At 53.1% G+C, this 14,347-nt stretch overlaps 1 protein-coding gene across 4 annotated transcripts in view; it reads right to left on the bottom strand.

Moving 5' to 3' along the window:
- Nucleotides 1-14,043, bottom strand: part of FLNA (filamin A) — a 271,749-nt gene extending 257,706 nt beyond the window's left edge. For 3 of the 4 annotated variants that reach the window (XM_086940275.1, XM_086940274.1, XM_086940276.1), the window contains exon 1: nt 13,871-14,043. The gene's annotated coding sequence lies outside the window, so the exon portion shown is untranslated. The remainder of the gene's footprint in view (nt 1-13,870) is intronic. The other variant, XM_086940277.1, reaches the window with a different exon arrangement.
- Between the last annotated feature and the right edge of the window lie 304 nt (nt 14,044-14,347).

Raw genomic sequence — 14,347 nt, 5'->3', positions numbered from 1 at the left:
GTGAACACCTGTATCACTTCCTCTGGCTTGTATGAACACTTGTATCCCTTCCTCTGGCTTGTATGAACATGCATATCCCTTCCTCTAGTTTGTATGAACTCATATATACCCCCTCTTCTGCCTTGTCCCTTCCTGTGACTTGTATGGACATGTGTATCCCTTCCCGTTTGAACACGTGTATCCCTTCCTATGGCTTGTATGAACATATATATATACATTCCTCTGCCTTGAACAAACATGTGTATCGCTTCCTCTGGCTTTTATGAACATTTTTATCCCATATGAACACATGCATCTCTCCTCTGGCTTGTATGAACAGGTATCCCTTCCTCTGGCTTGTATGAACACATGTATCCCTTCCTCTGGCTTGTATGAAAATGCTTATGCCTTCCTCTGTTTGTATGAACTCATAGATACCCCCTCTTCTGCCTTGACCCTTCTTGTGGCTTGAATAGACACACATATCCCTTCCTGTGACTTGTATGAACACATGTATCCCTTCCTCTGGCTTGCATGACAACACATAACCTTCCTCTGGCTTTTATGAACAGGTATATACCTCCCTAAGCTTATATGAACTCACGTATCCCTTCCTCTGCCTCGTATGAACATGCGTATCCTTTCTCTAGTTTGTATGAACATGCATATCCCTTCCTCTAGCTTGTATGAACTCATATATACCCCCTCTTCTGCCTTGTCCCTTCCTGTGACTTGTATGGACATGTGTATCCCTTCACGTTTGAACACGTGTATCCCTTCCTATGGCTTGTATGAACATATACCACCAAAACGACACGCACCTCACCTCTTCGCCCAGCACACTAGTCACTTCCACTCACATCCCATCCAGTAATATCACTCCGGACTTCACAGCCACCACCCACAACCCTTCTAACCTAGCTCAGCACCAGAACGACACGCACCTCACCTCTTCCCCCAGCACACTAGTCACTCACTCACCTGCTGTAACCACCCCATACTCAATCACAGACACAAATCCCTCCCTCTCATACACCAGCCGCCCGCCCACCACCAACCCTGGGACCCGCACTCATACCACTCCCACTCCCTCCACCCCTGGGACCCGCAATCATACTACTCCCACTCCTCTCCCCCCTGACATCACAGCCCCCACCCACAACCCCTCCAACCTAGCTCAGCACCAGAACGACACGCATAACGACAAATCCCACCCTTTATCCCCTCCCACTCTCAGTCCTCACTACCACCCTCTAACTAACCGCGTAGAGCACACCACATCTATTAACTTAACTCCCCCTCCCCACAACAGGACCAGCACCAATCCCTTTTCCCCTCCCACTCTCAGCCCCCACTACCCTACCTGCTCCCCCATCACCACTAACTTACACTCAACCCCCACCCGGCTCTCTCCGCCTGCCACAAACGCCCTCACCGACACCTCCAACCTCCTCCCTACGTCATCCACACCCATCCCTCCAAACCCCCCCCCCCTCCTCTCTAACACCAACCAGTACACCGACACCACGGAGCCCTGCTCGAACACCAACCCTCCCCCCCACCCGCACGTTCATTTTCAGGTCAGTCACGCACCCTTGATGCCCATCCCCGACACCAAGGCTTATCCCACGCTGGACAAGATTATGTCCCCCCTCCTCCAGCTCAAAGAAGACATTCACACCATCAAGGAAGACATGCACACCATCAAAGAACGACTCTGTACACTCCCCAGACACCCCTCACCCACCACCACCCCCCCTCCCAACTTGCCCCCCACCCTTCCGGATGACTCACCCACTCTACACCCCCCACACTTGACCGCGATCCATATCCTCAATCGTAACAACCGCCCCCGCCGATCATGCAACCCTCTTTCAGACCTCGACACAATCACCCTCCACCGCTCCTACAACACAGCTCCCCTAAACAACACAACCGCCACACACCTTTCCATTCCCACGATACATTCAAATCCCCGTGGACCCCCCACACTAAACAACAGAATCTCCGTCCCTGATACCCGTAGGAAAGTCCCCCTCTCACTAGTACCCTCTACTACCCTTGACACACCCCGTCTCAAATGCACTCTCCTCAACTGCAGATCGGCCTCTAGACACTCCTCCGCCATCGCTGATCTCATCTTAACATTGGACCTTGACCTAATCATTTTAACTGAAACCTGGCTAACCGAATCTTCTACCCCTATAATGAACATTCTGGTTCCCCCCCAACTACCACATCATCAGACTTGACAGGTCTTGCAAGATAGGTGGTGGAATCGCATGCATATACAGGAACAACCTCTCTGTTCTGAAAGTCACCGCACCTTCCCTACCCTCCCCAACCTCCTGTGAATACATCTGCCTCGATATTATCAGTGAGGGCAAACCGATATGCTCTCTTCACGGCATCTACCACCCACCCAGGGACAACCTCACCTTCGCCAAACAAATCATGGATATGATCTCAACCAATTCCGGACGACAGCTCACCCCAATATACCTTGGTGACTTCAACCTCCACTGGAACGATCACAATGATGCGGTTGTAAATAGTCTTAAATATTTCCTCAACGCCCTTGACCTCAAACAATTATGCAACAGCCCGACCCACGAGAAAGGCTCTATCCTCGACCTTATCATCTCAAAAGAGGACGCTATCCAACTTGAGTCAATCCAACCCTGTGACTGGTCAGATCATCATATTGTCACTTTCTTCATCAATGAAAAGGTCAAATTCAACACGGTGCATTCCTCCAAGCCTAAAGTATGGAAAAGATACCTGAAAAAACTCAACCCAAACTCCCTACCCCCTAGCAGCTGCGACCTCCTACGCCCTCCTACCGGCGCCATGGACGTCCAATCCCTGACGGACCACTATCTCAACACCATGACTTCAATAATTAATGAGGTTGCACCCTTGCAGCTAAAAAGAGCCTCTGCTAAAATCTCCAATCCATGGTACGACGGGAGTCTCAATGAGGATAGACGAGCCATGCGAATGGCAGAGCGCACCTGGAGATCATCTCCCTCTGCACTGCACCTAAAAACCCTGAAGGAAAAGAGAAACGCCTACTTCAGGAAAATAAAGCGCTCAAAATCAGACTTCTTCAGCCTCCAGCTCGATCAAGCAAAAAAACGCCCGAGAAAACTGTTTGAGCTAATCAGAACTCAATCCAAAGAACAACCCCAACCTCTCAGCACTAGGCGCGAAGCACCCTCCTGTGAAGACTTCGCTGCTTTCTTTATCCAAAAAACTGACAACATAAAGAGTGATCTCCTCATTGACGCAAGCCTTTACTCCAAACCCCACTGCATAGCACCCAATGATCCAAAAAACAATGCTACATGGTCATCCTTTGACACATACTATGAAGAGGAAATTGGCAAACTGCTCAGCACCTTGAATCCTTCCAATCACCTCACGGACCCCCTCCCTGCTAACGCTGTCAAGGTCTTCACCCCTTTGCTCCTTCCACTCTGGACTAAAATTATCAACAGCTCACTTCAACAAGGAATCATCCCTGACTCCCTCAAAGTTGGACAAGTCACACCTTTACTAAAGAAACCTACAGCCGACCCATCGGATCTAAACAATTACCGTCCTATTACCAATATTCCCACTCTCGCCAAACTCCTGGAAAAATGCACACAACTACAATTGACCAAACACATTGATCAGTTTGATCTCCTCAACCCTCACCAATCAGGCTTCCGAGCAGGACACAGTACAGAAACTGCTATGACTCACATAATAGACGACGCCCTTCAAATCCTAGATCAAAATGATACCTGCCTCCTCATCCTTCTTGATCTCTCTTCAGCATTCGACACCGTCAAACATGAGAATTTACTCGAACTTTTAAACACAAGAATGGGTCTATCTGGGACTGTTCTCAAGTGGTTCACTTCCTTCCTTCACAACAGGTCGCAGAAATTCAAGAGCAACAACCTGATGTCCGCGCCAATACCGGTATCGTTAGGCGTCCCCCAAGGATCCTCCCTATCCCCAACTTTGTTCAACCTAGTTATGGAACCTCTCACCACCTTGCTACAAGCATCCAATGTACTCTTTCACATGTACGCCGATGACACCCAACTATATCTCAAATTACAATCCCCCAAAGACATTGTACTCCTGAACTCAACGATCAGAAGCACACAATCTTGGCTTGCCGATAATCATCTCAAACTCAATGCTCTGAAAACAGAGTTCCTTCTGATCTCACCTCCCGCGAAGATCTCTTCCACTCAACTTTGGCTTAAACACCTAACTGCACTCAATGTCCAACCCACCATCGTGGACTCAGCAAAATCTTTAGGCGTAACACTCGACACCAATCTCAACATGCAGCAACATATCGGCATGGCAACTAAGGGAGCGAACTACCAAATCAATACCCTGAGGAGACTTAAACCCTTCCTCCCTGCCAAAGACTTCCAAACTGCAGTACAAGCACTAGTCATTCCCCCAATAGAATACGGCAGCATCGCTCTCTGCGGTCTCCCTCTAACTTCTACTGCACCCCTAGGAGCTTCTCTAAACGCTGCAGCGAAGCTCATCACTGGGTCAAAAAAACACTTGCATATCTCCCCTGACTTGAAATCCCTGAAGTGTCTGCCTTTTGAAGCCAGAATGCATCTGAAAATCGCCTGCATGACACACAAGGCTGTACACCTAAGCTCACCCGGATACCTCACCCAGAAGCTGACAATCTCTGGCGGCACTAGAAACACTAGAGGCACAAACATTCTTCTGCTAAAACCTCGAAGATTCCGGAAGGAAAAAACTTATAAACGCTCCTTCTCAGGAATGACACCCAGGATCTGGAACTCACTCCCTCCTGAAACCAGGCTCATATCATCCATCACACTCTTTAAGAAAGAAGTAAAAGCTATCCTCATGGCTAAATACACCTGAGCTATTGACGTCGGTTTTCAAAGTCGCTGCACCAGTCGGTATTATCTGTTAGATCCCTTCGATTATTTGTTTTACTTGTGTTTTTGATTTACCTGACGATGACTATGCTTTCACTTATTTGTACCCCTTGCATTATTGATGTAACTGTTTTACTATGCTCACTCCTATGCCTTCCCCACCCCACTTATTACCTACAATTTTGCCATATCTAATGGGCTGTTTTGTATGCACTGTAAAGCGCTCTGATATCGGCAAAGATCTGGTTCGCGCTATATAAAACTCTCAAAATAAATAAATAAATAAACAAATATATATACAGTCCTCTGCCTTGTACAAACATGTGTATCGCTTCCTCTGGCTTTTATGAACATTTTTATCCCATATGAACACATACATCTCTCCTCTGGCTTGTATGAACAGGTATCCCTTCCTCTGGCTTGTATGAACACATGTATCCCTTCCCCTGGCTTGTATGAAAATGCTTATGCCTTCCTCTGTTTGTATGAACTCATAGATACCCCCTCTTCTGCCTTGACCCTTCTTGTGGCTTGAATAGACACACATATCCCTTCCTGTGACTTGTATGAACACATGTATCCCTTCCTCTGGCTTGCATGACAACACATAACCTTCCTCTGGCTTTTATGAACAGGTATATACCTTCCCCAGGCTTATATGAACTCACTCATCCCTTCCTCTGCCTCGTATGAACATGCGTATCCTTTCTCTAGTTTGTATGAACATGCATATCCCTTCCTCTAGCTTGTATGAACTCATATATACCCCCTCTTCTGCCTTGTCCCTTCCTGTGACTTGTATGGACATGCGTATCCCTTCCCGTTTGAACACGTGTATCCCTTCCTATGGCTTGTATGAACATATATATATATACATTCCTCTGCCTTGTACAAACATGTGTATCGCTTCCTCTGGCTTTTATGAACATTTTTATCCCATATGAACACATGCATCTCTCCTCTGGCTTGTATGAACAGGTATCCGTTCCTCTGGCTTGTATGAACACATGTATCCCTTCCTCTGGCTTGCATGACAACACATAACCTTCCTCTGGCATTTATGAACAGGTATATACCTTCCCCATGCTTATATGAACTCACGTATCCCTTCCTCTGCCTCGTATGAACATGCGTATCCTTTCTCTAGTTTGTATGAACATGCATATCCCTTCCTCTAGCTTGTATGAACTCATATATACCCCCTCTTCTGCCTTGTCCCTTCCTGTGACTTGTATGGACATGCGTATCCCTTCCCGTTTGAACATGTGTATCCCTTCATATGGCTTGTATGAACATATATATATACATTCCTCTGCCTTGTACAAACATGTGTATCCCTTCCTCTAGCTTGTATGAACATGCATGTACCTTCCTCTAGCTCGTATGAACATATACATCCATTCCTCTGTTTTGTATGGACGTGTGCATTACTTCCTTTGGCTTTTATGAACATGTGTATCCCATATGAATACATGCACCCCTTCTAGCTTTTATGAACACAAATATCCCTTCCTCTGGTTTGTATGAACTCATATATACCCCCTCTTCTGCCTTGTCCTTTCCTGTGGCTTGTATGGACATGCGTATCCTCTCCTGCGGCTTGTATGAACACATCTATACCTTCCTCTGGTTTGTATGAGCATATATATCCATTCCTATGCCTTGTGTGAACATGTGTATCGCTTCCTCTTTATTTTATGAACATTTTTATCCCATATGAACACACGTATCCCTACCTCTGGCTTGTATGAACATGTGTATCTCTTCCTCTGGTTTGTATGAACGCATGAATACGCCCTTTTCTGTCTTGTCCCTTCCTGTAGCTAGTATGGACACGCGTATCCCTTCCTGTGACTAGTATGAACAGACGTATCATTTCCCTTGGCTTGTATGAACACGTGTATCTCCTCCTCTGGCTTGCATGAACATATGTATCCTGTCCTATGGCGTATATGAACATGTATACCCCTTCCTCTGGCTTGTATGAATATATATTTCAATTCCTCAGCCTTGTATGGGTATGTGTTACACTTCCTTCGGCTTTTATGAACATGTGTATCCATATGAATAGATGCACCCCTTCTGGCTCTTATGAACACACGTATCCCTTTCTCTGGCTCGTATGAACATGCGTATCCCTTCCTCTTGCTTGCATGACGATGCGTATCCCTTCCTCTGGTTTGTATGAACACATAGATAACCCCTCTTATTTCCTGTCCCTTACTGTGACTTGTATTAACATGCGTATCACTTCCTCCGGCGTTTATGAACACGGGTATCCCTTTCTTTGGCTTGTATGAATACGCACATCCCTTAGTCTGGCTTGTATGGACACACGTATTCCTTCCTCTGGCTTGTATGAACACATGTATGCCTTCCTCTGGCATGTATGAACATGCATATCCCTTACTCTGGCTTGTATGAACATGCGTATCCCTTACTCTGGCTTGTATGAACATGCGTATCCCTTCCTCTGGCATGTATGAACATGCATATCCCTTACTCTGGCATGTATGAACATGCATATCCCTTACTCTGGCTTGTACGAACATGTGTATCCCTTCCCCTGGCTTGTATGTACATGCATACCCTTCCTCTAGCTTGCTTGAACATATATATCCATTCCTCTGCCTTCTATGAACATGTGTATCCCATTATGAATACATGCACCCCTTCTGTCTTGTACGAACCCTCGTATCCCTTCCGTATGGACACGTGCATCATTCCCTCTGACCTGAACGCACGCCAGTTTGCTTGTTGTTTTTGAGTCTTTTAAGCACCCCCCCCCCCCCCCCCCCCCCACCCCCTCACTAAAGCTCACTCTCCTTCGTTCGGATTTAAAAGGGAGCAGAGCGAGGTCGCCCAGCTGACATGGGAAAAATGAAGGCACCCGCTGCCGGTGCCAAGGTAAACACCAGACCGGGGCAGGGCAGAGAACATGGGAAGCGCGCCTGGAAGCATCCCAAAGAACAGAACAGCACGCACGACAAATCCCCTCACGCCCGGGGGCAGCGGGATCACACGCCCGCCACCATGGCAGGGCGAGGGAGGGAGGCCCCCAGGACTGCACATGCCACACCCGGGGCCCGGGGCCCGGTGCCCCCTCCCTGGCTGTGCCTGTTTCAGCTGCTGCTCACAACTCGTCCCCCGTATGTTGCGTGTTGGTGTTGTGTTTTGTACAATAAATCGAACCCTGCTTTGTAATCTCGAAAGAACAAAGAAGAAACCACCAGGAGCCCGCCTGGCGTTGGCACTTCGGCCAGACGCCCCAGCCCTGCCATCCCTAACCCAGCCCAGCCCAGCCCCCACTCTGAGCCCAGATTATATATGAAAATCTGCTCAGGCCCCCTGGAGTGAGGGGAGGGTCGGATCCTGTCACACCCCGACAGTCCGAGCTGACAACCGACAGGGACACACATGCAGAGACGTGTGCACGCCCCCGCGGGTCGCTCCATAGGTGGGTGGGTGGTGGCGCGTGCAGACAGGGCACATGTGACCTCGAGATGAAGCTGCCGTCCGACAGGCGACGCTGTGCACAAGTGACCCTTGCATGTGGGCGCGGGCACCTCCGAAGGCAGGTCTTGGGGTGGTGACATGCGCCCCTGGTCCCTAGGGTGCGCCCATGGGCTGAGCCATGGCTGAGGCCCCCGGTGCCCCCACGTGCTGCCCCCTGCACGAGCTGAAACATGTGCTGCAACCCACGAGTGCCATGTCTCTGGGGCATACACACCCGGCTGCCCGGGGTGACCCCAGGGGCGGAACCACGCGCCTGCGACCTCTGGTGCCCCCACAAGCGGAAACAAGCCCCCCTGGCACCCGGTGCCCTCAGACTGAGACAAGCTTCCCTTTTCTCTTGTAACGTAACTAGCTCTATCGTACGGCGCTCTGACACTTTCGGGTAATGTCCGCGCTTTATAAAAATGCATAAATAAATACCATAAACAAATAAACGACTCCTGGTGCCAACAGAAGCTGGATACGCATCCTGGTACCCCGAGAGGCTGGCACCCAGGTCCTAATACTGCCATCTGTCCACAGACGGCCGAAGAAGCCATCCCTGCCCCCTGGTGCCATCAGAGAGTGAATGTGCATCTCTGCCCCTGGTGCCACCAGAGTGAACGTGCATCTCTGCCCCTGGTGCCACCAGAGAGTGAATGTGCACCCCTGCCCCCTGGTGCCATCAGAGAGTGAATGTGCATCTCTGCCCCTGGTGCCACCAGAGTGAACGTGCATCTCTGCCCCTGGTGCCACCAGAGAGTGAATGTGCATCCCTGCCCCCTGGTGCCACCAGAGTGAACGTGCATCTCTGCCCCTGGTGCCACCAGAGAGTGAATGTGCATCTCTGCCCCTGGTGCCATCAGATAGTGAATGTACATCCCTGCCCCCAGGTGCCATCAGAGAGTGAACGCGCACACCTGCCCCCAGGTGCCATCAGAGAGTGAATGTGCGTGTCTGCCACCTGGTACCACCAGCGAGTGAATGTGTATCTCCGACATCTGGTGCCACCAGGGAGTGAATGTGCATCCCTGCCCCCTGGTGCCACCAGAGAGTGAATGTGCACCCCTGCCCCCTGGTGCCATCAGAGAGTGAATGTGCATCTCTGCCCCTGGTGCCATCAGAGAGTGAATGTACATCCCTGCCCCCAGGTGCCATCAGAGAGTGAACGCGCACACCTGCCCCCAGGTGCCATCAGAGAGTGAATGTGCGTGTCTGCCACCTGGTACCACCAGCGAGTGAATGTGTATCTCCGACATCTGGTGCCACCAGGGAGTGAATGTGCATCTCTGACCTCTGGTGCCACCAGAGAGTGAATGTGCATCTCTGCCCCCAGGTGCCACCAGAGAGTGAATGTGCATGTCTGCCCCCAGGTGCCACCAGGGAGTGAATGTGCATCCCTGCCCCCAGGTGCCATCAGAGAGTGAACGCGCACACCTGCCCCCAGGTGCCATCAGAGAGTGAATGTGCGTGTCTGCCACCTGGTACCACCAGCGAGTGAATGTGCACACCTTTTGCCCCAGGTGCCACCAGAGAGTGAATGTGTATCTCCGACATCTGGTGCCACCAGGGAGTGAATGTGCATCCCTGCCCCCTGGTGCCACCAGAGAGTGAATGTGCACCCCTGCCCCCTGGTGCCACCAGAGAGTGAATGTGCATCTCTGCCCCTGGTGCCACCAGAGTGAACGTGCATCTCTGCCCCTGGTGCCATCAGATAGTGAATGTACATCCCTGCCCCCAGGTGCCATCAGAGAGTGAACGCGCACACCTGCCCCCAGGTGCCATCAGAGAGTGAATGTGCATCTCTGCCCCTGGTGCCACCAGAGTGAACGTGCATCTCTGCCCCTGGTGCCATCAGAGAGTGAATGTGCATCTCTGCCCCTGGTGCCATCAGAGAGTGAATGTACATCCCTGCCCCCAGGTGCCATCAGAGAGTGAACGCGCACACCTGCCCCCAGGTGCCATCAGAGAGTGAATGTGCGTGTCTGCCACCTGGTACCACCAGCGAGTGAATGTGTATCTCCGACATCTGGTGCCACCAGGGAGTGAATGTGCATCTCTGACCTCTGGTGCCACCAGAGAGTGAATGTGCATCCCTGCCCCCTGGTGCCATCAGAGAGTGAATGTGCACACCTTTGCCCCAGGTGCCACCAGGGAGTGAATGTGCATGTCTGCCCCCAGGTGCCACCAGAGAGTGAATGTGCATCCCTGCCCCCTGGTGCCATCAGAGAGTGAATGTGCACACCTTTGCCCCAGGTGCCACCAGAGAGTGAATGTGCACCCCTGCCCCCAGGTGCCACCAGAGAGTGAATGTGCACCCCTGCCCCCTGGTGCCACCAGAGAGTGAATGTGCATGTCTGCCCCCAGGTGCCACCAGGGAGTAAATGTGCATCCCTGACCTCTGGTGCCACCAGAGAGTGAATGTGCATGTCTGCCCCCAGGTGCCACCAGGGAGTAAATGTGCATCCCTGACCTCTGGTGCCATCAGAGAGTGAATGTGCATCTCTGCCACCAGGTGCCACCAGAGAGTGAATGTGCATGTCTGCCCCCAGGTGCCACCAGGGAGTGAATGTGCATCCCTGCCCCCAGGTGCCACCAGAGAGTGAATGTGCACCCCTGCCCCCTGGTGCCATCAGAGAGTGAATGTGCATCCCTGCCCCCAGGTGCCACCAGAGAGTGAATGTGCATCTCTGCCCCCAGGTGCCACCAGAGAGTGAATGTGCATGTCTGCCCCCAGGTGCCACCAGAGAGTGAATGTGCACACCTTTGCCCCAGGTGCCACGAGAGAGTGAATGTGCACCCCTGCCCCCAGGTGCCACCAGAGAGTGAATGTGCACCCCTGCCGCCACCAGAGTGAATGTGCATCCCTGCCCCCAGGCAGTAAATGTGCATCCCTGACCTCTGGTGCCATCAGAGAGTGAATGTGCATCTCTGCCCCCAGGTGCCACCAGAGAGTGAATGTGCATGTCTGCCCCCAGGTGCCACCAGGGAGTGAATGTGCATCCCTGCCCCCAGGTGCCACCAGAGAGTGAATGTGCACCCCTGCCCCCTGGTGCCATCAGAGAGTGAATGTGCATGTCTGCCCCCTGGTGCCACCAGAGAGTGAATGTGCATCCCTGCCCCCAGGTGCCACCAGAGAGTGAATGTGCATCTCTGCCCCCAGGTGCCACCAGAGAGTGAATGTGCATGTCTGCCCCCAGGTGCCACCAGAGAGTGAATGTGCACCCCTGCCCCCTGGTGCCATCAGAGAGTGAATGTGCATGTCTGCCCCCTGGTGCAACCAGGCAGTGAATGTGCACCCCTGCCCCCTGGTGCCATCAGAGAGTGAATGTGCATCCCTGCCCCCAGGTGCCATCAGAGAGTGAATGTGCACACCTTTTCCCCCTGGTGCCATCAGAGAGTGAATGTGCACACCTTTGCCCCCTGGTGCCATCAGAGAGTGAATGTGCACACCTTTGCCCCAGGTGCCACCAGAGTGAATGTGCATCCCTGCCCCCAGGCAGTGAATGTGCATCCCTGACCTCTGGTGCCATCAGAGATTTAATGTGCATGTCTGCCCCCAGGTGCCATCAGAGAGTGAATGTGCACCCCTGCCCCCTGGTGCCATCAGAGAGTGAATGTGCATGTCTGCCCCAGGTGCCATCAGAGAATGAATGTGCATCCCTGCCCCCTGGTGCCATCAGAGAGTAAATGTGCATGTCTGCCCCCCAGTGCCACCAGAGAGTGAATGTGCATCCCTGCCCCCAGGCGCCAACAGAGAGCGAATGTGCATCTATACCCATGGTGCCACCAGAGAGTGAATGTGCATCCCTGCCCCCAGGTGCCATCAGAGAGTGAATGTGCATCCCTGCCCTCAGGTGCCATCAGAGAGTGAATGTGCATCCCTGCCCTCAGGTGCCATCAGAGAGTGAATGTGCATCCCTGCCCCCAGGTGCCATCAGAGAGTGAATGTGCATCCCTGCCCTCAGGTGCCATCAGAGAGTGAATGTGCACACCTTTGCCCCAGGTGCCACCAGAGTGAATGTGCATCCCTGCCCTCAGGTGCCATCAGAGAGTGAATGTGCACACCTTTGCCCCAGGTGCCACCAGAGTGAATGTGCATCCCTGCCCCCAGGCAGTGAATGTCCATCCCTGACCTCTGGTGCCACCAGGCAGTGAATGTGCATCTCTGCCCCCAGGTGCCATCAGAGAGTGAATGTGCATCCCTGCCCCCAGGTGCCATCAGAGAGTGAATGTGCATCCCTGCCCTCAGGTGCCATCAGAGAGTGAATGTGCATCCCTGCCCCCAGGTGCCATCAGAGAGTGAATGTGCATGTCTGCCCCCTGGTGCCACCAGAGAGTGAATGTGCACACCTTTGCCCCAGGTGCCACCAGAGTGAATGTGCATCCCTGCCCCCAGGTGCCACCAGAGAGTGAATGTGCACACCTTTGCCCCAGGTGCCACCAGAGAGTGAATGTGCACCCCTGCCCCCAGGTGCCACCAGAGAGTGAATGTGCACCCCTGCCCCCTGGTGCCACCAGAGTGAATGTGCATCCCTGCCCCCAGGCGCCAACAGAGAGCGAATGTGCATCTATACCCATGGTGCCACCAGAGAGTGAATGTGCATCCCTGCCCCCAGGTGCCATCAGAGAGTGAATGTGCATCCCTGCCCTCAGGTGCCATCAGAGAGTGAATGTGCATCCCTGCCCTCAGGTGCCATCAGAGAGTGAATGTGCATCCCTGCCCCCAGGTGCCATCAGAGAGTGAATGTGCACACCTTTGCCCCAGGTGCCACCAGAGTGAATGTGCATCCCTGACCTCTGGTGCCACCAGGCAGTGAACATGCACCCTTGGCTCCGGGCGCCCTCAGAAACTTGGGACCTAAGGTCTGGGTGCCCTGCGAGGCGGAATATCCCTGCGGCAGGAGGCAGGGGTACCCCTGCCTCATGGTGCCCCCAACAGCTGAACATGCTCCGTGTTTCCTGGTGTCCTGTGCTGGGAGGCGATGATGGGTGGCTCCGCTCACCTCTCCCTTCCTAGTTCCCTTGCAGGGGGCGGCAGGCTGTCCTGCTATGCCCCCGCGGTTCCTAGAGCCCTGAGCCGGGAGAGGCTTCAAGGCGCTGCGGCCCCGCTTATCTCCCGCTTCCTAGTTCCCTTGCAGGGGGTGGGCACGCTGTGTTGCTTCGCTGCTGTGCCCGCTGTTCCTAGTGCCCTGAGCGGGGAGAGGCTTCAAGGCGCTGCGGCTCCGCTTACCTTTCGGTCCTAGTTCCCTTGCAGGGGGTGGGCACGCTGTGTTGCTTCGCTGCTGTCCCACGGGTTCCTAGTGCCCTGAGCGGGGAGAGGCTTCAAGGCGCTGCGGCTCCGCTTCCCTCCCGCTTCCTAGTTCTCTTGGAGGGGTGGGCAGGCTGTCCTGCTCTGTCCCCACGGTTCCTAGTGCCCTGAGCGGGGAGAGGCTTCAAGGCGCTGCGGCTCCGCTTACCTCTCGCTTCCTAGCTCCCTTGGATGGGCTGGGCACGCTGTGCTGCTCCGGCGCTGCTCGGTCCCTGCCTCTCTCTTCTCCCGCTGCTCTCACCAGCTCCTGAGTCCCCGCTGCACCATAGGGGAATGCCTGCCCGCGCCCCAGTCCGCCCGATGACACCCTGATCCCGGCTCCGGCTCAGAGTCAGAAAGCCTTAATTGGTAAAATAGCAAAGTGAAAAAAAAGCAAAGAGGGGGGAGTCTGGGACCGGCTGCGAACCCCGCCCCCTCCGGGCTTGGGATGAGGTCAGCCTGCATTTCTGAGAAGCCTGGAAGCTGAGCGAGCCCCAGGCAGCAGGGGTGCTGCTTCCAGGGGTGGGGGGCAGGAGGATGTCACGGGCAGCCCTTGATAACATCTCGGGGAGCGTGCGGGACCGCCAGAGGGCCCCCGCCCCCAACATGGCTCCAGGGGAGCCTGATTCCAGAGAGGGGGTGGATG

Source organism: Lissotriton vulgaris, chromosome 10 (assembly GCF_964263255.1).
Source record: "Lissotriton vulgaris chromosome 10, aLisVul1.2, whole genome shotgun sequence".
Lineage (NCBI taxonomy): Eukaryota > Metazoa > Chordata > Amphibia > Caudata > Salamandridae > Lissotriton > Lissotriton vulgaris.
Note: the sequence above shows the minus strand (reverse complement) of the source record. Positions and strands in the feature narration are given on the sequence as shown.